The sequence below is a fragment of the Vipera ursinii genome (assembly GCF_947247035.1).
Source record: "Vipera ursinii genome assembly, chromosome: Z".
Taxonomy (NCBI): domain Eukaryota; kingdom Metazoa; phylum Chordata; class Lepidosauria; order Squamata; family Viperidae; genus Vipera; species Vipera ursinii.
The window spans coordinates 36,853,589-36,875,458 of NC_139517.1; the positions used below are offsets into that span (position 1 = coordinate 36,853,589).

At 38.9% G+C, this 21,870-nt stretch overlaps 1 protein-coding gene across 1 annotated transcript in view; it reads right to left on the reverse strand.

The window, feature by feature from the left end:
• Positions 1-9,337: 9,337 nt before the first annotated feature.
• LOC310648773 (junction plakoglobin-like) overlaps positions 9,338-21,870 on the reverse strand; it is a gene marked incomplete at its 5' end in the record, with an annotated part of 82,097 nt that continues 69,564 nt past the window's right edge. The window contains 1 exon segment of the mRNA XM_083376809.1: positions 9,338-21,118.

The following is a 21,870-nucleotide window of genomic DNA, read 5'->3' on the forward strand; positions in this document are numbered from 1 at the left end:
CTTTCAAAGGGAAAAAAACGTTCAGTTGCTTTTGGAAAAAGCACCTGTGGGGCATCATGTAACCACATCACTTAACAACAGCAGTCCTCTCACTCCTCATTGCCATTATTAACCAAATTCCGCCAGTTATTAACTGGATCCACCCTAATCAACCTATTCTGGTGTTGATCCATTCCAGCCCTGAGTTTTGGCAAGAAACTCTGCCTTTGTTCTGCATCCCATCTTGTGGGGCAGCATACAGCCCAGAACCATGCAATATTGTTGCTGCTTGCCATGCTGCAGTTCAGGGGCTTCTTGGCATGCCATGGCTCTGGGGGGTGCAAGAAGCCCCTGAGTTGCAGTGTAATTTGAAGCTCTTCCTTCACATCACAAAGCCCTACCCCAGCATGACCCAGCAGCACAGCACAAAAACACAGCTCCCCCAGGGAAACACAGCTATCCCAGTCTCAGCTGCAGCCACCCTTGCCAGCTTGCACTCCGAGCCCTCTACTGCCTTGTATTCCACCACACCAGTGATCTTTCCCATCTCCTTACTTCTGCTGCTGATAAGGAAGGCCTGCCCTGGCCCTTTGTGAAGTGCCTTCTGGCCATGTGGTGCCTCCTTCCCCAAATCTCATGAAGAAAACACATGTCTGGATAAGGAAGCCTCATGAACCAGCAGCTGCCTCTTGAAGGGCCAGGTAGGGCACGCTTGGTCAGTAACAAAACCAAGAAGTTGGCAAAGGTCAGCTAGGGTAGCAGGGGGCATGGACTGCAGGAGGGACTAAATGCCAAAGGAGTGGAGTGGAGTGGAGTGTCAAAGGGAATAAATGGTGGGGGGAGAGTAGTTAGGTGGCTGTGAGGAGTTGAGGCACTCCTGTGTCATAAGTGTGGGCAGGTTGCCAAGTACCTGGATTCTGATAATGGGGGTAATACAAAGCCAGAACTTCAGGGACTGGTCATAAGGCCCTTGGGTCAGTGTTGCTATATCTTCCAATGGTCACTGAATGAATGGCTGTAAGTTGAGGATTACCTGTAATCTACTGAAACATGTAAGGAAAATAGAAACAAAAGCAAAATAAAAAAAATAAGCATTGCACAAGTACATACAAACACACACACACACACACACATTGCATAATGGCAAAACTATATGGAATGCTTTACCAGGCACACTGTCACTCCTTAAGAGTGCTGTATTTAACATCAAACTAGAATTGTTAATAGTATTTAGAGTGAAAGAAAAATGGATAAACAAAGGAGAATCATGGAAAATATGGAATAAACAAAAACATACAAGGTTCAGAAACTCTTGGCCCCACTAAACACACACTCAAACCTTTAAGGAGAAGCCCCAGCTTTGCATTGCAACTGCATACCCATACTTAGAGAGGAAGGCATGGAAAAATACTGTATTTTCTGGCGTATAAGACTACTTTTTAACCCATGAAAATCTTCTCAAAAGTCAGGGGTCGTCTTATACCCGGGTGCTGAAAATTTAGGGACAGGGCTGGCTGGAAAACCTGGAGCGGATCTCCCATTTAGTCTGCGCAGGGAAAGCAGGACCAATTGGAGAAGAAGCTGCAGTCTGTGATTTTTTACAGGGTTTATAGGGTTTCCTGCCTTAGCAGGGGGTTGGACTAGATGACCTCCAAGGTCCCCTCCAACTTCTTCTTCTTCTTCTTCTTCTTCTTCTTATTATTATTATTATTATTATTATTATTATTATTATTATTATTATTATTATTATTGTTTAATCCACTTGCACTGTTTTATGTTTACATGTTTGATGACAAACAGCCTTATGTTTATAAGTGACAGTTTTCCTACTAAGCACCTGCATGTCATAAGCATTTGAATTAAAATTACCATATTAAAATCAAATCTGATGTTTTTTAATTTTTATTTAGTGTGCGTTGGAAGAGGGGTAGTCTTATACGGCGAGTATAGCCCAAACCCTATAATTTAACAGGAAATGTAGGGGGTCGTCTTATACGCCCAGTCGTCTTATACGCCGGAAAATAGGTACCAATTATCAAATTACATCTTAACAGTTCATCTAGCTCAAGAATGTTGCATTAAATGCTTCATTGCCAAGAACAATGTTCACAGTTTCAAAAACATTACTATAATAAAAGGATTCCATAATGAATGGTGATGACTAGCAATGCTTTTCATTTCTGAATTTCCTTTAAACTATTTAAAAGACTGACACAAAACCTGTGTGTGTTCTCACAATTGGCTTGCCCATGGGACCGCACAAGGGATAGTAAGGAAAAAGTGAAATGAGTGGAAATAGGTCTTTTAATCGCCCCAGGGATGTGGATGGTATTTGGTAGATTTATTTGCAATAAATCACAATGGCAGTGGTGTGGGTTCTTCAAAGTAGCAAAACATACCTCTGTGCAAGCCCAGAGAGAAAGCTTATATTCAGATGCAGGCATCCTGTACCTGCATAGGACATGCTCATTGTTAGGCTGGGGAACACATGACTCTCCAACCCCTGTTGTCTCTAATCTGCTCTGGATGATGGAAGAGGAAACCCAGCAACATTGGTGAGGCCACAGGGCCCCTGCTTCCGCATGCTATGAGTGCACATGCTCTAAGCTTCTATTTCAGTCCTTGAAAGAATCTACCAGCCATAGCTTTCCAAGGGCTAAAAGCCTCCAAGAAGATCAGGGAGCAGGAGAAAGGGGTCCGTAAAGCAACAAGCAGAACAGTATTCTTTTGAATTCCCTGTCTTCAGACATGGTCATTGCAATAAAAAGGAAGCTATTTTTGAAGCAGATCCCAAATAATCTCTGACCAGAATGCTCTCTTTTAATGCAGGATATTTAGGATATTGAGCTGAAAGAAGCCAGCGATCCAGATGGATCTCCAAATCTATGCTGGCTGCTGGCAACTCATATCATAATTCTTTGCCTGGGTGGCAGTTATCTGCTAGTTTGGCTGCTATCCAAACGGAGGAGCAGTGGGCTGTCGCCCTCCACACTGTGACTGCTTCTGTCATTCCTATACAGCCAATCTGTAGTAATTATTATTTATTACATATATTTATCACCATGCCTCTCCAACCCTTTTCCCTAATCACAGGAGGAGATGGCTTCTTCTCAAGGAACTGGTAGCTTCAATGAGTCAATTCTCAAAGCTCAATGGTTGGTGCTATGTAGTAGCTTTGCAGATTTTCTTGATCTGGCCTCATGGCATAGTAGCTGTCTGGGAAAAGGGTCAACCCTATTATAAGGCCAGGCAAGGCAAGGCAAGGTAGCCAATATTTAGCACACTTCAGGCAAGTGAAAGCAAGAAAAAAATCCATTAACGTCTACAGCTTAGCTGGAAAGCCCTTTTTGTACAGATCTTACTAAAGTGGAGTCTTCTTTTACGGTTCTTAACTATCAGAATATTGCTTGTGCAAAACTTTCCACCTTTTATATATCCCTGTTATCTAGCAGGTGGTTTTAAAAGCCAAAAAAAAAGGACTTTGGCCAGACCATTTTTCATTGATAGTGGAAGCAGGGAAAATAGCTTCAACCGGAGTTGTTTTTTTAATAGTCCAAAAGAATTATCAGCTTCACCTCCATCATCTCCCTAGTTGCTCAAAAAATAGAGAACCACCTTCTCTCCCAGCTTAGGAATCACAATCTTGAGTGGTCCTACCATCACGGGGGCCACTTCGGCCTTTAGTTTCCACATCCTCTCTAGCTCCTCCTTCAGGCCCTGGTATTTCTCTAGTACTTGCTCATACTCCTTCCTGATTTCACTTGACATTGTCTATCACTACCACTAGTCTTGGTCTTTGTCTCTTTGATTGGCTATTAACTTTCTGTTTATTTGGGTCTGATAGTCCCATAGGATCCCAGCCCCTGTTATTCCCCATGACCTAGTTCCAGCTCATGCACTGTGTAGATATTCCTGTACACATTACCAGTTACTTGGTTGTGCCATTCACTGCATGCTATTCACACCTTGACACTGTGTTGGACTGTCTCTGAGTCTTCACTGCAAAATCTGCACCTTGGGTCCTGTCTAATGTGGTTGACCCCTGCTTCTGTGGATCTAATGCTTAATGCCCATTCTTGTGCTGCTATGTTTAGAGCCTCTGTGATGTTTTAGTCCAGCTCTTCCAACCATTGGTAGGATTTCCCAATGGATAGCCAACCCTGCTATCCATTGATGGTACATCCCATTCAGGGTCCTGTCCTGCCATGGCACTTCTTCTGTTTGATTTTCCTCCCATGTATGTCTGCTGCTGTCTCTCATATCTACCCACAAGTGCTTTTGCAAAAGACAACTGGACTTTATTGCTTTTTCTTTGAAAACATTTTGCTTCTCATCCAAGAAGCTTCTTCAATGCTTCAGAAATGTTTTCAAAGAAAAAAAAACCCAAGAAAGTCCAATTGCTTTTTTGGAAAAGCACTTTTGGGACAAGCATGATCTGGATGATTTCACAGAATCTCCATAAACACACACCTACCCACCCTCTTTCCAGCTGCTATACCAGGGCTGTCAAACTGCCGGCCTACGGGCTGGATGCGTCATGCTGAAACCATGCCCACCGCTTTGCCGGCAATGGAAAAAAAGTGATACATCACAACACATCACGCAACATTGCGAGTTTGACACCCCTGTGCTGTACCATTGGTATTGGACTTGGGATGGAAACCTCCATTCATTTTGTGGAGCTTCTAGGTTTTCACATCAGCACCCTCCAAGTAATGGTATGTATTATATACGTTACATTGTATAACATGCTTCATGTCACATAACATGTAATACACATATTAGCAGACTTGGGGATCCAATGAAAATAGGAAGCCTATCAAACGGCTGCTATATTCCATGCAAGAGCTTAAAGGCACTCTTCTATGGTTTTAGTTACATTTATATTTTTAACTATTTAATAGATCTTAAAGGTTTTTTCCCATTCACCTGGTCACTCTAAACACAAAAAGATACCAGAATTGTGAAGGAATTTTTAACCGATCAGTACTCCATACTCTGAAGGACATGCTAATATAAGATTTTAGACAATCATTCAATTGAACCAAGTGAAATAGCTGTTATGGCTTTTCAACTCTTGCAGACTTACAGGTATATATTTTGGACTCCAATTCCCACAGTCCATTCCCATTAGCCATGAATGCCTGGGGCTGAAAGGAGATGAGGATTCAACACACATGGAGAAACCCAGATTGCTGACTTCTCTTCTGCAATCAAAATGTAACTTTTGCTGAAAAAGATACTAAGCCCAAAGAGGCCTCAATAAGTGCCTGGCTTGTTGATCTTAACCAAATTTACAGTTTCTCGGTGCCAATTTCAGTAATCTATTGCTCATTAGCTGACAACAAATGTTTGGACATTATAAAACTCAGGACAAAAAATGGGTTAAGGGATAGGTGAGAAAATAAGTTTGTCCAGTTAATAACAAAGATGAAAAATAGGGCATTGGGTTGTACAGTGCATTGAAAAGCCACCACATCTGCTGAAGACTTAACTGTAATTCTGATTACTACTGTATGTTTCTAATGATCTGATAAAGTTGACCCTCATCCGCAAAATGTATCCCATAATAGTTTTCTTAATCCTGAAAACACAACACGAATCTGTTAGTTTTCCTGCAGGACACAACAGTAATGCAATTCTCCGCCATCTCCCCAGTGGTTAGAAACAAAGCAGAAACTCTCAAGACCCCAAATATTTCGGTAACATCACACATGTCCTGCAGAATCCAGACTACTACAGGTGCAGCTGGGATTTTAAATACTGCTAATCTTTGTGCTTGCAAAGTGGAAAACAGGAATAGTTCATCAGAGAAAACAATACATACTTAAAAAACAAGAGACTTGTTATTATATTAGAACAAAAAAAATGATGTAATAGAATTACATGAACCTGGTCCTAGCCATGCTAAAACAGAATGGGAAGTTGGAATATTTGAATCTATGGATATATATTTTTTTACATTTTGCTTTTTGTAACCACTTTGTGATTTTTGTTAACCATACTTTTTACTTTATAAGTTTTTTATCCTTTAATGTAAAAGTCTACTAAGCTACATATAAAAAATGTATGTTTAAAAATTTTCGTTCCCTATTTGTTAAATTGGAAACAATTTTCCATTGAAATATCACTTTGAATACAGCAGTACAAATTCAAATTATATGACCATTTTGCTACTCTATACATGTTTTTCCAGTCTCAGTGACTCAAATAGCAGAGATTCAAGTAGTGGGAAACAGCTATTCCCAGGTAAGGCAGAGAGACCACCAAAATCCTCCCAATGTTAACTTACCCTTCTTGTACCACCATTGGAGAAACATCTTTTGGCATGTACGCCCGCCTATATTTCTCAGAGGATTTGATAATGAATGTTACTAATGAACCATGAAAAGCTATTAACTATGCCCTGGCTAATTTAACTTTTAGCTCACAGTGAATGCAAAGCAGGGCTAGTACTTTCTTGAACTTCTTTCAAAAGTAGAATCAGACAAATGAAAACCAAAGCAGCATTTTAGTTTGTAGGGGGACCCATCCATTCTCGGGTTGTTTTGTGTTTTTTTGGCGCCCATTTCTCCGTAGGACAAGAGGGAGAAGCACATAGGCTAATCCGAGGCGCTGGGAGACCGGGAAGAGAATAAATTTCATCTTTAGGCTTGGTAGCCAAACCGCTGCTGAACCTTTCAAGTTTATATATTCCGTTTCCCACCCAGCCTTCTCTTCTTCAGCAAGGAAAAATTGGTGAAGTTGAAGGAATATCCATTCCCGAGTCATAAAGCCATACTAATAAAATAAAAAAGCCGCCACAGTTTTTCCCCCCGAAAATAATTTCCCGTGTCTTTGGCAGCCCTAAAAGCTGAAATCTTACGGTTTGCGATGGAGTTCTAATAAAAAAAAAGCTTTCACCATTTCTGTCCCCCTTGAAAGCTCCCCAAGGGAGACAGTCATACTTAAAATGCCAAAAACGATATAAAAGAGGCTCCAAACTGTACGAATTCCATAAAATGTGCAATGGACTCTCTTCCCCGCTTTTAAAAAGCATCCTTCCCCGACCCCACCCCCCCGCAGCAGAATTCTCAAGTTACTTGTTCTGCCATTTATAGAACAGCAGCCAAATCTGTTTACCTGATCTTTACTTGTCCTCAGTTTTTTTCGTCCTTCTAAGACCGACCGGCACATGCAGCCCAGAAGGAACATTGAGAAACTTTTCTTTCTCTTTTCTTCCTTTTTATGTTTCCAAGACAAAGCCTCTCCTCCAGCAGGTGCGAAGGCGGAGAGGGCTGGTCGCACTGCCAGCTGGGAACTGTAGTCCAATTTCCCTCCAGCTTTTTCGTTGGTATTTTCTTACTATTTTTCTCCCTTAAATCTCTACTATGACTTTTCTGAATCAGGACAAATACATTTAGCGCTGCAAAGTTCCCGACGCTTTGTAACTCTTCTTTTGTAGTATTTTTTTCTTATATTTTCTACTGTGCTTCCCCCCCTTCAATTGCATACATTTTAAATTTAAAGAATATATGAGATGCTGAGATCATTGTAAGTCAGTATATATTTTGAATGCATATGAATTGGGTGTTTTCCTTATTACTGTTATTCTTACTATTGCCACACTCAAACTTGAAATTTGCTTTCAATACTTTGAATATTACACAGAGAGAGGGGGGGGCTTTTTTGTCATAGAACGCTCAGAACGGAATTCCGGCACCTTTTTTGTATGGAACCTTGTAGGGTAGGCAAGGTGGGTTGTATGACATGTGTGAGTTCCGGCACCTTTTTCTTTTACGAAAAAAGCGCTCTCTCTCTCTCTCTCTCTCTCTCTCTCTCTCTCTCTCTCTCTCTCTCTCTCTCTCTCTCTCTCTGTTTGTGTGTGTGTGTGTATGTGTACACACACACACACATAAATATGGTTAACCCATGCATGCAGCTTTATTCACTATAGCATGAGTTCATTAGAAATTAGGAGAAGGCAAAGGGGCTATGCTAGATATTCTTGACCTAGTTCAGCAAACTCAAAAGCTTAAATACCAAGTGATATTAATCTTAATCTTGCATGGATTATTCTGAAATATTCTTCCATGTCTCTTTATTTAAATATGATTTCCACCATTCTGAACCAATATTGACATTCCAGGCTATGTCTTAACTGAGGAATTTTCCCATTTAAGACTACATACACTGACATCTTTCAGCAATGCTAGATTTATTGGAGATTGGAGATGTTTGTCATAATAGTCAAGGGTTGCAGATGGATTGAGAGATACACTTCTAGAAATCTTATGATTCTTGCAGACATTCAGAAGCTAGGGGCTGGTGCAGAGTGCAGTGGTACGGGCAGTTTTTGGGGCCCCAAGGATGGCCCATGTAACACCCCTGCTCCACAAGCTGCCCTGGCAACCAGTTTGCTTCTGAGTGCAATTCAAGGTGTTGGTAATCACCTTTAAAGCCCTTCATGGCATGGGTCCAAGCTGTTTGAGAGACCATCTCATCCCACTGGGATTGGCCTGCCCCAGCTATGCCAGCAGAGGAGGCGTGCCAAGGGCCCCATTGGATGCCAAGGGTATTCAGGCTAGTGGGGTCCAGGAGAAGAACTTTCTCTGCATTTGCAGTGTCCTTTGGAACATCTTCCCAAGTGAAGCCAGCACCAACCCTCCTTACTTTCCATAAGAATTTAAAGACCTGGCTCAGCCAGTTGACTTGCAGCTCCAGTGTAGAGGTTTTCAATTTGGTCATGGCTGATAGATTAACAATTGATCCCATTACTTCCCCTTCTCATCATACTCCCTCCCTCCACATCATTTTACCTAATTTGATTTTTATAGTCCTGCATTTGTATCATTAGATTTTGCCCAGTTTTATCTTTTAGTATTGTAAACCTCCCAAAGTTACAATGTGGTAAGATGGGCAGTTAATAAATGTTATTAATAGATAAATAAAATTCTACTGCAAATGTCCACGCAAGTAGAAACGGTCTGGCTTTCCAAGTCAGGCTTTATCATATATTTGAAAACTGCATTGATTAATATATAAAGGTGTATGACTTTGATATTATACTGTGTGTATCTGGTTAATATGGTTTGTTCAGCACACAATAATTACAAACAAACTATGGTATAATATTTAAAAGAATCCCTTTTGTTGTTTATAAGATTTATCAATCCTACAAACTAATCCTGAAGGGTATTGGCCAAAACGCAAAGACAGTAACAAAGTGATATAAGACCAGTGGTGGGATTCAAATATGTGAACTGGTTCTCTGTGTGGATTCCGCTTCCGGAAGTCCATTCTGGGCCTGAGCAACAAAAAAATTAGCTACCAGTTCTGCCGAAGTGGTGCAAACTGGCTGAATCCCACCACTGTATAAGACATACAATTATGATACAAAATAATCATGGAACCCTATCATTCTAGTGTTGATTGTTGCATGCAGCAACCTTCAGAGAATTCTTTTAAGAGACCCAGGTTTCACTTTTCTTTGAAAGGACTTAATATAGGGCTACTTTTGATTCTAGAAGGGAAACTGTTTCGAAGGAGAGGAATCTTCCACAGGTATTCTCTGGTCGCTCAACTTAGGCAGATACTGTTCCAAGCACCAAGTTATATAGGGCTTTATAGGTATTGACAAGCATCAAGTATTCCATCAAAAACAAACGAAAAACACCAGAAGCCAACACACTTCTCATAGCAATGATCTAATATTTATTTATTGCTTTTAAAATAACAAAAAGGAAAAAAGTTGTAATTATAATGAAGATACATAGATTCTGAAAAGATACTACATAAAAAGCACTTTTTCTAAAAAAAAGTGAAAAAGAAAAATACCAACAGAAAAAAGTATAACATTGCAGTATAAGAGTTACAATTCTATAGATACTTATCTAATGTAAATACAGGTGCACATATATTGATTTCCAATACATTTATATAACTATCATTCATCTTTAATCTACTCCAATTTGTAAAACTGAGTTCCATATTTCATTATATTTGTCTATGCAAAGTTCTACATCTATAGACAAACTACTCGTAGATGGCAAATTTAGCCAGGTCTTCAATCCACTGAATAAATGGGATCAATTACATTTTTATTTCCAATGCTGCTATATCAGTGTTTTGGCCATAGGAAGGGCACAAAGAATACATTTATATTCTAATGTCCATGTTGCAGGCATGTAAATTAAAATAATATCCTCTGAAAATTTAAGGAGGGATATAACATGACAATGGTGAGACAGTCCATCAAACATATAGGCTGTTGCTGAGTTTTAATGATATTAAGTGCAGCTGAAATTTGCAAGAATCAGAACAATCCTATTGCAAAATAACAAAGGGGAATAATGGGGGCATAAAACAAGTCAAGTCAGGGACAATGCTGAATCAGCACAACTATTGTGGAAAAAGAGCCTTGTTGACTTCCATAGCATTTTAATTGGGGTCTGTATTGTTTTCTGTAATAAATGCCTTAGCCCAGACATAAGGGGAAGTCTGAAATTAGATTCTAGCTATTACAAAGTTTGGAATTTGCTAGGTACTCAGATCTGCTTGTTTTTCTTTTCTAACTCTTTATTTTGGTTTCAAATCAGTAACAAATTTGGTTTTGTTCTGTTTTTAATTTGGTATTTAAGTTTGCTAAGTAGTTCAGGCAGAAGCACAACCACTTCTGTGAAAATGTATTTTGCTCCTTCGAGATTTTCTTTTCTTTTCTTTCTTTTCTTTCTTTGCAAAATATTGGCACAATATTTTGTGTGCAAGAATTTCATGTGGATCTCAGTGAACATTGAATTTTTCTCAAGAGAAATGGGGAGGTCCTTTTACTTAAAAAAAGCAGCAATAGATTTATCTCTTAGAAATAAAATTGCAATCCTTATCTCCTCCAAGCAAACTGAACCTTACCTCAAAAGATAGAGACTTAAGCAGTCAATCTTCCTCCCCTAATTTTAGAAAGAGGAACCCTGAAGATTGAAAAAATCTATTAGCCCTCACCACCAAAGGCTTCCCTGGTTTCCATACTCAACCATTTTTTAACCAGCTGCCCTGAGAGAAGAATTCAAGATATCTGTTAAAGTAATGTTTATTGTACTTTTACTTACAATTACTCATATAGTTTTAAGTGACTTTGTGTAGGCTATTAACTTTTAAAGGTGGTACACAGCCTGCAATCAGTTAAAATTTTAAAAAAGGGTGAACAACCTTTAAGTGGCTGGCCACAACATTTGGTTTTCTGTGTGGTGGTTTGTAGCAATGGGTAAGACTAATACAGGTGGGGCTGAAAGAAAAAATAGCACAACCCATCCCAAACTGAGGGGGAGGGAACCCCAAAATAAATATTAAATCAAGAATTAGAACACTTAAAGAATGGTTTTATCACACTGCCAAGTTTTCGCAGCCAGTTCTGCAGAGTCACTGTAGTTTCTTGGCACTCTTACAAAATGAATAAAAACATTCAAAGCTTTGAATATCTATAAAGAATTAAACCAAAATCAAACTGGCAGTGGCATAATTGAAGCACAACCTCTTTTTTGCATGATTTGTATGTTGGGAATCATTTGTTTATAGCACACCTTTATTTTAAATAATTCAAGGTGGTGAAGAAAAAGTGATCAGGAATGGCTACAGGCTGTAGTGGAAAATGTCAAGATGGCAATAGTCATGATGCAAAGAGCTCTCTTATTTTTATGTCCATCACATATATAAAATGGACAGAGCTTCAATTTCACCATTCTGGCTACCAGCTTACCCTTTTTTCAAATTATGACTTAACACTACTTGTGATACAGATGTAAGTCGGTAGCTTATTAAATAACTCTCCAGACCACTTCAGATAGATTATAGGTAATTAACAGCTGGCAGAAATGTGGGTATTTCCCATTCCCCTAAATATGTAATTCATATCACAGCAAGGCCATTTGAAGTTGAAGGTTAGACAGATGGAAGAGAAGCCTTCTGGATCTAATAATAGTCCTCTTGCTTCTATTCTCCTGACCCCAAGCTCAGATGTTTCCCCCCCCTCAAATGAAACAGTAAAGCTAACATGGTGACTGGGGGTTAAATTATATGATTAAAGAATATTAGTTTCAGGTGATTCAAAGAGAGGCTAGTCAAATCAGGAACATCTGGCTGACTCGGGGTGACCTTGAATTATATTCAGAAGCTATTCCTTTACAGGGAAGCAAGTGGGAATTACAACAAAAACATAAATATTGGCCTTTACTTGGTTTTGTTCTGTTTTTTATCCATCAGGGTTATCTTGGTAAAAATAAAAGCAAGGACAGTTGAAATGCATTTTCGTCACATAAAGCCATTAAGGTTGAGTTTCAATTTGTGTCAGCTGCAATCAAATTCAGTATATACCATCTTCTGAGTAGGAAGCATCAACTAAACTGCCAGAGCATTTGACATATTTACTTGTAGTGCAGCCACTTACACATGACTGGGAAAAAGGAAGAAAGGACAGTGCAAATTTGCAGGGAAAAATCAATCCACTTTAAATTTCTATATGCAAATTTAAAATAATGATACTTGTTGTCATTAGAAAATGATGTTCTGCATTGATAGGCAGATCCAAAATCTGCTCTCTTCATTTTTTTTCATCTTTATAATTAGCTAGGCAGCTTTTAAGTAGACAATTATTAAGAAGGGCTCATGCATCCTATCCTACCTTCCTATTCCTTTTTAAATTGGAAGAAAGTTTCATTGATAACAGAATTTGTTTGTCAATTTCTAAATGGAGACATTGATGCCATTTCAATTTGCCTTGATATTTGAATTAGATGCATTTTTTGTGAAGGGTAATCAGAAATGAATTCTAAATATAGCAGTACTAATTATAATTATTCATTTTTCAGAAGACCAAAAAAACAATAAAAAGGGGACCCCCCCATTTTTAGAAAAAACATAATGTCTATTCTTATAACATTCGGTGCCAAAATAATTCTAAGTTTAGAAAATTCCACAGGAGCTATTATTTTAACACAGAACTAGATACAGAACATATAATAATAGAGTTGAAAAGGACCTTGGAGTTCCTCTAGTCAAACCCCCTGCTTCTTGACTATTCCAGGCCAATTTCTGTCTAGCCTCTTTCTGAAAACCTCCAGTGATGGAATACCCATGACATCTTGAGGTAACCCATTACACTGATTAATTGTCCTCCTTAGGTCTAGATTGGATCTCTCTTTAATGATTTTCTGCCTCTTTCTTGTCCTGCTGTAAGGTGCTTTGGAGAATAGGTTGAGCCCTTCATCTGGGTCAGCCCCACAAGTATTGGAAGACTAGTTTCATTTCATCCTAGTCCACTCTTTGTTAGACTACACATACCTAGTTCCCTCAATCATTCATCATATGGTTTAGCCTCTAGATCAGGGGTGTCAAACTCAATTTCATTGAGGGCCGCATCAGCATTGCGGTTGCCCTCAAGGGGCCGGGTGGGTATGGCCAGGGTGGGCGTGACCTACTGGGTGGGCGTGGCTAGAGTGTGTATGGCCTACTGGGTGGGCGTGGCCAGCTCTACATCGTTTGCATCAAGGGGGCCTATGGGGGCCTGGGCAGGAGTGGGACAGATCTGAGGGTCTCTGGCAGAAGGAGGGTCTCTGGGGCAGGGCCAAGGCAGTGGGGGCCGTTCCCTCACTGTTTCCAGAATGGCTTCGCGGGCCACATGAAACCACTTCGCGGGCCGGATCTGGCCCCCGGGCCTTGTGTTTGACATGTCTGCTCTAGATCATTTTTCTGTTCTTCTCTGCACTCTTTTTAGTTTCTCAACATCTTTTCGTATCGTGGTGACCAGAATTGGATGCACTGTTCCAAGTGTGGTCTTATCAGTGCAGTATAAAGTGCTGCTATCACTTCATATGATCCTGAAACTTTTCCTCTATGCAACCTAGATTGCATTAGCTTTTTTTTTTTTGGCAGCCACAGCAGATTGCTGGCTCATATCTATTTAAGTTTCTGTCCAAACTAGCACCCAAGTTAAAACATAAAGTGTTGCTGAATCAGAACAAGAATAGAAAATTAGTAAAGAAAGAGTATTGCTGAGTATTCAGCTGAATCTCATGATTCCGTTCTGATTGGAATCAAATTTCAGACTTTTTGGTTATTGCTGTTCATAGTTAGTGTATTTATTACAAAAAAAACAACAATATAGGCCAAAATTAAAATGGGTTGGAAGCCAATTTAGGACCTTCTATTCATATATTTCTGCTAATCCAACGGTTACTGAACTGCTACACTGTCACATTGTTCCCCCTTGGCATTTAAGGTTTCTTTTGGTTCAGTAATAGCACAGCTTTTGGCACTGACAAGCCATACTTTTAAATCTGTGATGCTGCTGGGTTCTGCAGAGTGATATGCACTATTTTTCCATCTTGCTTACCAGATATTCCATGGAGTTCTTCAGTAGGGTCTATACGCAGCTGAGCAACAAATTCAATCTTATTCTTGTAGCAAATTTCACAATTTGGTAAGAAAGTGGCCTGATTTTCCTTGCTTCTATAAGCAGTCTATGCAAATTTTTGCTTCATCTCATCTCCCGGCTTTTGGACTTAAGCGAGTCATTTTTCTCTCTGCGTCTTTCCAAGCGCAAATAATGTTGGTGTGTTTTAGCTGTTGAAAAAGTGTCCAGTTGCAACGCTGCAGTGTCCCGCCATCATCGCTTTCAATGAGAATTTATTGACAACTGCGAAGTCTTGGTGGCCAGGGAGCTCATAAATTTGCAAAGTGAATGCCACATTTACCAGAAACAAAGTTATTTTTTATTTCTTTCTGAGTGGAGACATGGGCAAGGATTGTTTTCCAGAAGCTGCTAAGACATAGGCAGAGGGCAGTAACTGAATCCCAATTCCTGCCTTCTCTAACAGCTGAATGAGTTTATGGTACTCTCGGCTTCTTCTCAACTTCCATAGCTCATCAGGAAAGACAACAATTGATTGATCATCATCATTGCTGGTTTGAAAATCCTTTAGAGAGATTGGTTATGGGAAGACGTTTGTGTAGAAGGACTCTTACTCATAGATTACATTTTTTTGTGATTTAAGTCACTTAGATCCCAAATGGGTCCAAATAAGCTGTGCTCCTATATACTATTCTCCAACTTAACTTACAATGGCTGAGTGGCTGGAACTCAGTTGCTCAGCTGAGGTGATGCTGCTTAGATCCTTTTCAAAATCTTCCAAACTCAGACTCCAGGATTTGATATATTTTTACTGTTGTGTTTCAAAACAGCCACTATGTGGCAACAGCATACTATGGCTGAACTAATAGTTCAGAGAAACTGTGTCCATTTTTTTGCCTTTCTTGAGGAATTGGTTAAGAGCATCCATTACAAGATTATATCTTGAAAACCAATTTACAGATAGTCCTCAATTTACAACCATAATTAGGACTTGAACTTCTGTTGCTAAGCGGTGTTAAATGAGTCACACTCGATTTTACAACCTTTTTGCTGTGATAATTATGCAAATCTGACTGACTCTGCTTTTCAGAAGTCACAAAAGGTGATCACATGATCTTGGGACACTACATCTGTCCTAAGTGCATGTGGGTTACTAAGCACCCAAAATCTGATCACGTGACCATGGGGATGCTACAACAGACGTATACAAGGACAACTGTAGGTCACTTTTTTCAACATCATTGTAACTTCAAATGGTCATTAAATGAATGGTCATAACTTGAGGACTGCCTGTATCTGTATACTATCAGTGTCAACTAGTGGTGAATCCAATATTAAGACTTCCCAAATAATAATAATAATAATAAAAAACAATAATTTCATGTGGCAGGACTTACAGAAGCCTTCCCATCTTGGTACTCACCAGAGGGGTTGGACTGCAACTCCCATCATTCCCAAACACCAAGGATGGGGCTTGTGCTAATGATTATGAGATTTGAGATCCCACATATACCAAGGGCACCAGGTTGAAAAAGGCTCACCTACCAGATAGTAAAAATATCATCACACTTATTGGAACAAATCACAGAGCAAATGAGTACATTGAATCAAATATCTACTGTTAGTAAAGCAAACATAACTGGAAAAGAATATTAAAACAATAAACTGCAGCGTAAGTAAGAAGCTATCTGTATATCTATCAGAATTCAAACCACAGTAAGATAAAATTCTGAAATAATGCAGCTGTTTCAACTGGCTCCTAATCCAGAGATGGAAATGGCAACTCAGGCTTCCTTCTTGAGGTGACTGTATTAACTACACAAGTTTGAACAATGCTTTGAAAAGTGATGGATAGCTATGCTTCACATGCCAAATTTTACATAAGAGCTGAATCTAGCTTAAATATACAGTGACCAATCCTGTTTTACAGACCAATCATTGTTAATAAAAATAGAAAAAAACTAAAACAAAAGACATATTTTATAAAAAGGTAAAGTGGAAGATATATTTCAGTTTCACCTAAGGAGGAAAAATAATGCAAATAGTTAGGTTATAGGTGGCATTTGCAAACAGAGAGATTCATACATTGTAGGAACAACACACCTGATTAAGTGGACAATGAATACATAGCTCAAAGGGTTCTTCCAGCAATATTTAATTTCCAGTCTGTCCATAGGAGCAGGAATAGAAACAGCAAGAAGGCTGAGCCAGATCCAGGAATGTTAGAACTGCCCTTTTCAATATATTTTGCCCAGAAGCTGGAAGCATCTTGATTCAGCCAAGGTAACATATTGCTGATGGCATCAAAAATAATTCTTTCTCTTGCTGCCACCTGATTAAATGAAACTGACAAGACCTGTTGCTCAGGTGAGAACATAAAGTTAATAACTGGCAGGTCAAGTTAGAACAAGAGGCAGAGAAACATATTGATGCATATACAGGACAGTTCTGGATAAAGCTATAAATTACTGCTGTCAGAAAGAAGACAGCAGTGGGAAAGTCAACAAATAGGTCTGTGCATTCTTGCTGATCTGTCATGTTTATGAAATACATTATGTCACAGGAATATTACAATTTGTAAAAAAATGTTATTTCCCATGCAGCTACTGATGAAACCAGGAGTAACCTGAGGGTTGTGGGGGAACTTGGCATAATGCCCTCTTGCTCCTTAACACAACCTCTTGGTTTTGGGCTGCAGAAGTCTCAAGAATCAAGTTATAGACAGCCAATTACAGCTATGCAACTCTAGGGACTTCAGAGAATGGTGAAGAATTAATAGATGAGGCCATATCTTCACCACGGTGACTAGGATGCACAGGGTAGGTTATCAGCTCCAATGAACGTCAGTGGCAGTGTTTCTCAACCTTGGCCTCTCTATGGTAAGTGGACTTTGATTCCCAGGATTCAACAGTCAGCACACTTGCTGAGGAATTCCAGGAGTTGAAGTCCACATATTTTAAAGTGACCAAGGCTGAGAAACTGTTTGGAGTACTGGGAAACATGGTTTTCCCCAGAATAACTGATGAATGAGACAAAGCTTTTTAACTTTAGCAAAATTGCTGTAGCACGTTTCTTCACAAATTATAGTGCTAGCGCACAATTCATTTGCATTTGCACCTTCTTCAGTTGATGGCAATGATGTATGATCATGAATTTCATTCATAGATACTTCAACTAGAGATGGTCACAATAAACAAAACTTTCCACACAATGCTGTTCAGTAGTCAGTTCAAATATTCAACCTCGGTTATTGATCAAGATCACGCATGTTTTTGTCTGCATTTGTTCAACAAAACTGTACAGAAAAAAAATATTTCCTTTAAAATGTAAGAAATCTCTTGATTTAATGAACAAAAGTTTTCACTTGTACTAGCTAGCTTTAATAACTTCTAGTCAGCTAATACAAAGGCTTTGGGACAACTTACACCAGCTAGCCATATCTAAAATTTCTCATATTAGCTCTTGTTATTGGTAGTATGGAAGATGAATTTTGTTTTTTATGTGCAGATATTGGGATATAAAACATTGCCTATCAGTAATAACAAAACAGTTGCAGAAACAAAAGCACACCCTAACATTAGCTGAAATCTACATTGAAGTTAATTTCAGGTGAATACAGACCTCTTCAGGTCTTATCATTTGAAGTAATAAGAGTTTACCTTGGCAGATAAAATTCTGCTAGCTAAAGAAAAAAGCCACTAAAACAAACAAAACTCTAAACCCCTGCTACACTGAGAGAGCAGCAACTTGTTGACATAGTCACAATTTTGAGATCTGTCACTTTTGACTGAGTGTTGGTTATAAGCAAGCAAATTGTAAATAAATGAAGTTTCCCCATCTGCCATCAAATATCTCAACGGTGGGTTTTCAGTAGTTAAGCTAGTCACAAGCCAGTTACAGCAAACTATCTTGAATGTAATAATAGTCATATAGTTGAGATTTAGGGTATTTTGTAACCCTCCCTGTGTACAATCACTGGGTGGATTTTATATATCCAAAGAGAAGCCAAGAATAGCACAAAAGTATTTCCCTCCAAAATCTTATCTGACAATTATCATTCACACATTTATCTTTCCAAGCAGTCATAAAAGTAGAAGCCAACTGTTACCTCAAAACTAAAACTGGTTTTAGTAATTCTGTCAGCATAATTCTTGGTAGATAAAAGAACTGAGGACAATACTATTGCTTTCAAATCTACTATGTTGCTTTTCTTGTTTTTGTTAAAATTTCAACTTGTGGAGCATGATAGATAGTAATTGAAAAGACCACAGTCAGCATTATGATTTCTTTTAAGCAGCTTTTCCATAGTGGAAAGGAAAACCCTGAAGCTCTTCTAATCTTCCCTTTACTCTGTTATCCATCTTGCCATTCTCCTTCTACTTTTCGATTATACCATGTCTAATTCTGGAAAATCAAATTTAATTCATACCAGTAAGCTGGCAGGAGAGAGTAAATGGCTTGACATTGGATGGCAATGATTATACAGAAGCAACTTTGCTTCCTAGATCCCTTTGATCCTGACTCCTTTCATTTGTCATTCTAGAAAGATTAGTGGCTCACGGGATGGTATTAAAAATACAATTTGCTCCAGTAGACCCAAAGAATGAATCTCAGGAGTGGAGGTGGGGAATAAAAAGCTGGGGAAAAGCATAAAGGTCTACTTCCCTACACTTCATTTCAAGAGAACCAGGTCATTTAGAAGTATAGTATCAATACTGCAACTCTGCTTAGGTTGGTGTTTGATACTTGCTCTTCCCTAGGAAACAATCACAGAACCTTATGGCTGATGTAACACTGGCAGTTGAGGTAAATGTAGAGAAAAGCAAAGAATCAGGAGGCGTAAAAAAGAGATTGCTATCCTATCCCATTAGATCAGGGAAAACTATAAATATCAATAGGTAAAAATAGCTGTTTCATCATAGTAATTCCATAATTTACATAGTCCATATAGGATGAAAATCAGAATTTTCAGCCACCATATTTGACAATGCAGGTTACGAATTTTAGTCCCAAATATCTGGAAGGTATCATGTTGGAAAAGTTTGTTTTAAATAATCACATGTGCTATAGGAAACTGATATTGCAGTGTTTCTGCAAACAAACACAATTAACCCAGGAGAAAATTTTTCTCAAATACTGTGATTCCTATCCAAGGCACATTCACTGGGATTTTTAACGTACAAGTTTAGCACTTCCTTGTGCTTAACATTTTTTCCACTCTCAATAATGTTTTCATTGTCATTGGGAGACAGATGTCTGCTCAACAGGGAATGTTTAGAATAACTTGCTTAGTGTCAGGAAACAAAGTAGAAGTCCTGGTACAGATTTTAGGAGTGTAGGGCATGACAGATTAGTTTTCAGAGAAGAGATAAATTGCAAAGAAAGTTATACAAAAGAACTTCATCCAAATAGTTCCATTTTCATCTTTGCTAGATATTTTGTAGCATTCACAGGTAAGTGGCACAACACCTGAATCAATGCAGACTTCTGGGGTATAGATAATATAGATTAAGCCACATACTCCTGCAGCATAGAAGAGGCAGAAACCATTTGATAACAAGAGTGTCTCTTAAATATTGAAGGGATGGTGATAAAGAGTTACAGAATGGCTAGGGACTATGACATGATTTCAGACTAGGCTTTGGGATAAGTTGTATCTGCAATGTATCTCTCTTCTACTGCAGTTTCCATTTCCAACCTCAAAATAAAAGGGAACTAAGGACACTCTGAGGACTGCAAAAAGAATACACATGGCCTTGGAGCTATAGCTACCCTGCCACTACTTCACGAATTAAGACAGTGGAAAATGTGGGGCACATCCCATAGGAATGCTCTGCAGTCATTTTGGACTATACAAGTAGTCCTTGATTTATGACTGCAATTGGGACTGGATTTATAGCTATAAGTCGTTACAGTCATAAGTCAAGGTACCATGTGGACAGACCTGTTTTTATGACATTTTTGCAGTGGTTGTTAAGTGAATCACTATGGTTGTTGAATCAGCAGCCATTATGCAAACAGTGCAGTTTTAAGTGCAAACCCATTTTTTCAAGAGTATTTTTTGCCCATTGTAAAGGTGAATCAGTTGCCAAGCACCTGAAATGCAGTCACATGGCCCTGAGAAATGAAGGACAGGAAGACAATTTATGATGGCCACAAATGCTTTACAAGCCATAAAACACCAGTTGTGGGCTTGTCTTAAGTTCAAATAGTTAAGCAACCTGCCAAACGTCAAGGATTGTCTTTTGCCATTGGTCATACTCATGGTACTTATTGATGGGAATTGAAGTTGAAAGGATTGTGATAGTGTAAAGCTAGCCATCCCCTGCTATAGGATTAGCTAATCACATGGCAGCTTTCACACCTGGCTTCAAGGGCAAATATATGATTTCACATGTTGGCAACACATCAATATACCAGTTAATGTTCAACAAACATTAACTGCTGCAACATACAGCCGGGTATAGCCTTTCCATCATGCGGATGTATATCCGCATGAAGGAAGGATTTCAAGCTCTTGAACTTTGTCTTCAGTACAAAAGGTTCAGTCAAATATGTGCTGGATTCTTTCAACGCATTGTTGAAAGCTGCTTAGTACCACAACTTCAATAAAAGCTGTTTGGAAAGAGCAAAGTATAGAATTCAAAGAAATCTGAACAGTGTGACATAAGAATGTATAGTTTCTTTTTTATTCTGTTCCTTCTCCCGTCTGCAGTCCAGATCAGCCTTAGGAAATTGTGTGCTCTCACTTTTCAGCCTCTGTAATTAAAATTGAACACACCAATTCAAACACTTACAATTTGGTCTTAAACATTGCAAACACAGACATTGTTCTCTCTCAAGGCCCACCACTTTCATGAAAACACTGGGTCAAGGAAAAAAATTCCCCCTTTTCCCCTCAGTTTAAATATGTACAATTTAGTTTGAACATACATTTTTTTATTTCGCTCCCTCTACGCATCTCCTGTTTCTCCCCCCCCCACTCATTCAACAGAATTTTACTACGTAAACACAAGAAAGTAGTTCATTTGCATTGCAAGTTTAGGTTTAAAATTTTATTTGTTTTTGTTGGGTTTTTTTAGCTTTGGTCTATACAAAAAAAAATCCCTTAGAGAAATAATAATAAAATGTTCTAAAGTACAATTGCAGCTACATCGATCCCTTTTCCAGTGGAAGCCTCAAGCCATCACATTGAGAGCTGCTTTTAAAAACGCATTAAGAAGGAGCAAGGAAATAGGAAGAACAGAGCATGCCAATCACCAGGAAGACTTAGAGAAAGGAAGGGACCAAAAAGAAGGATTGGATTAAAAAAATATGGAAAAAGGTGGTCTGGTGAGCAGGAAGAGAGTTTACCTAATTTTTTTTTAGTTATTCTGGTTTATACGGCAGTTTAAAAAGCCGATTGGGTCGAGGTCCCAAATCTACAGATGTACCTGTTGAGCTAAAAATTGGAAGAAACTGGACAAACGCAAAACTGTTTATTTCTTGGTGAATTTACACCCAGTGGCTCC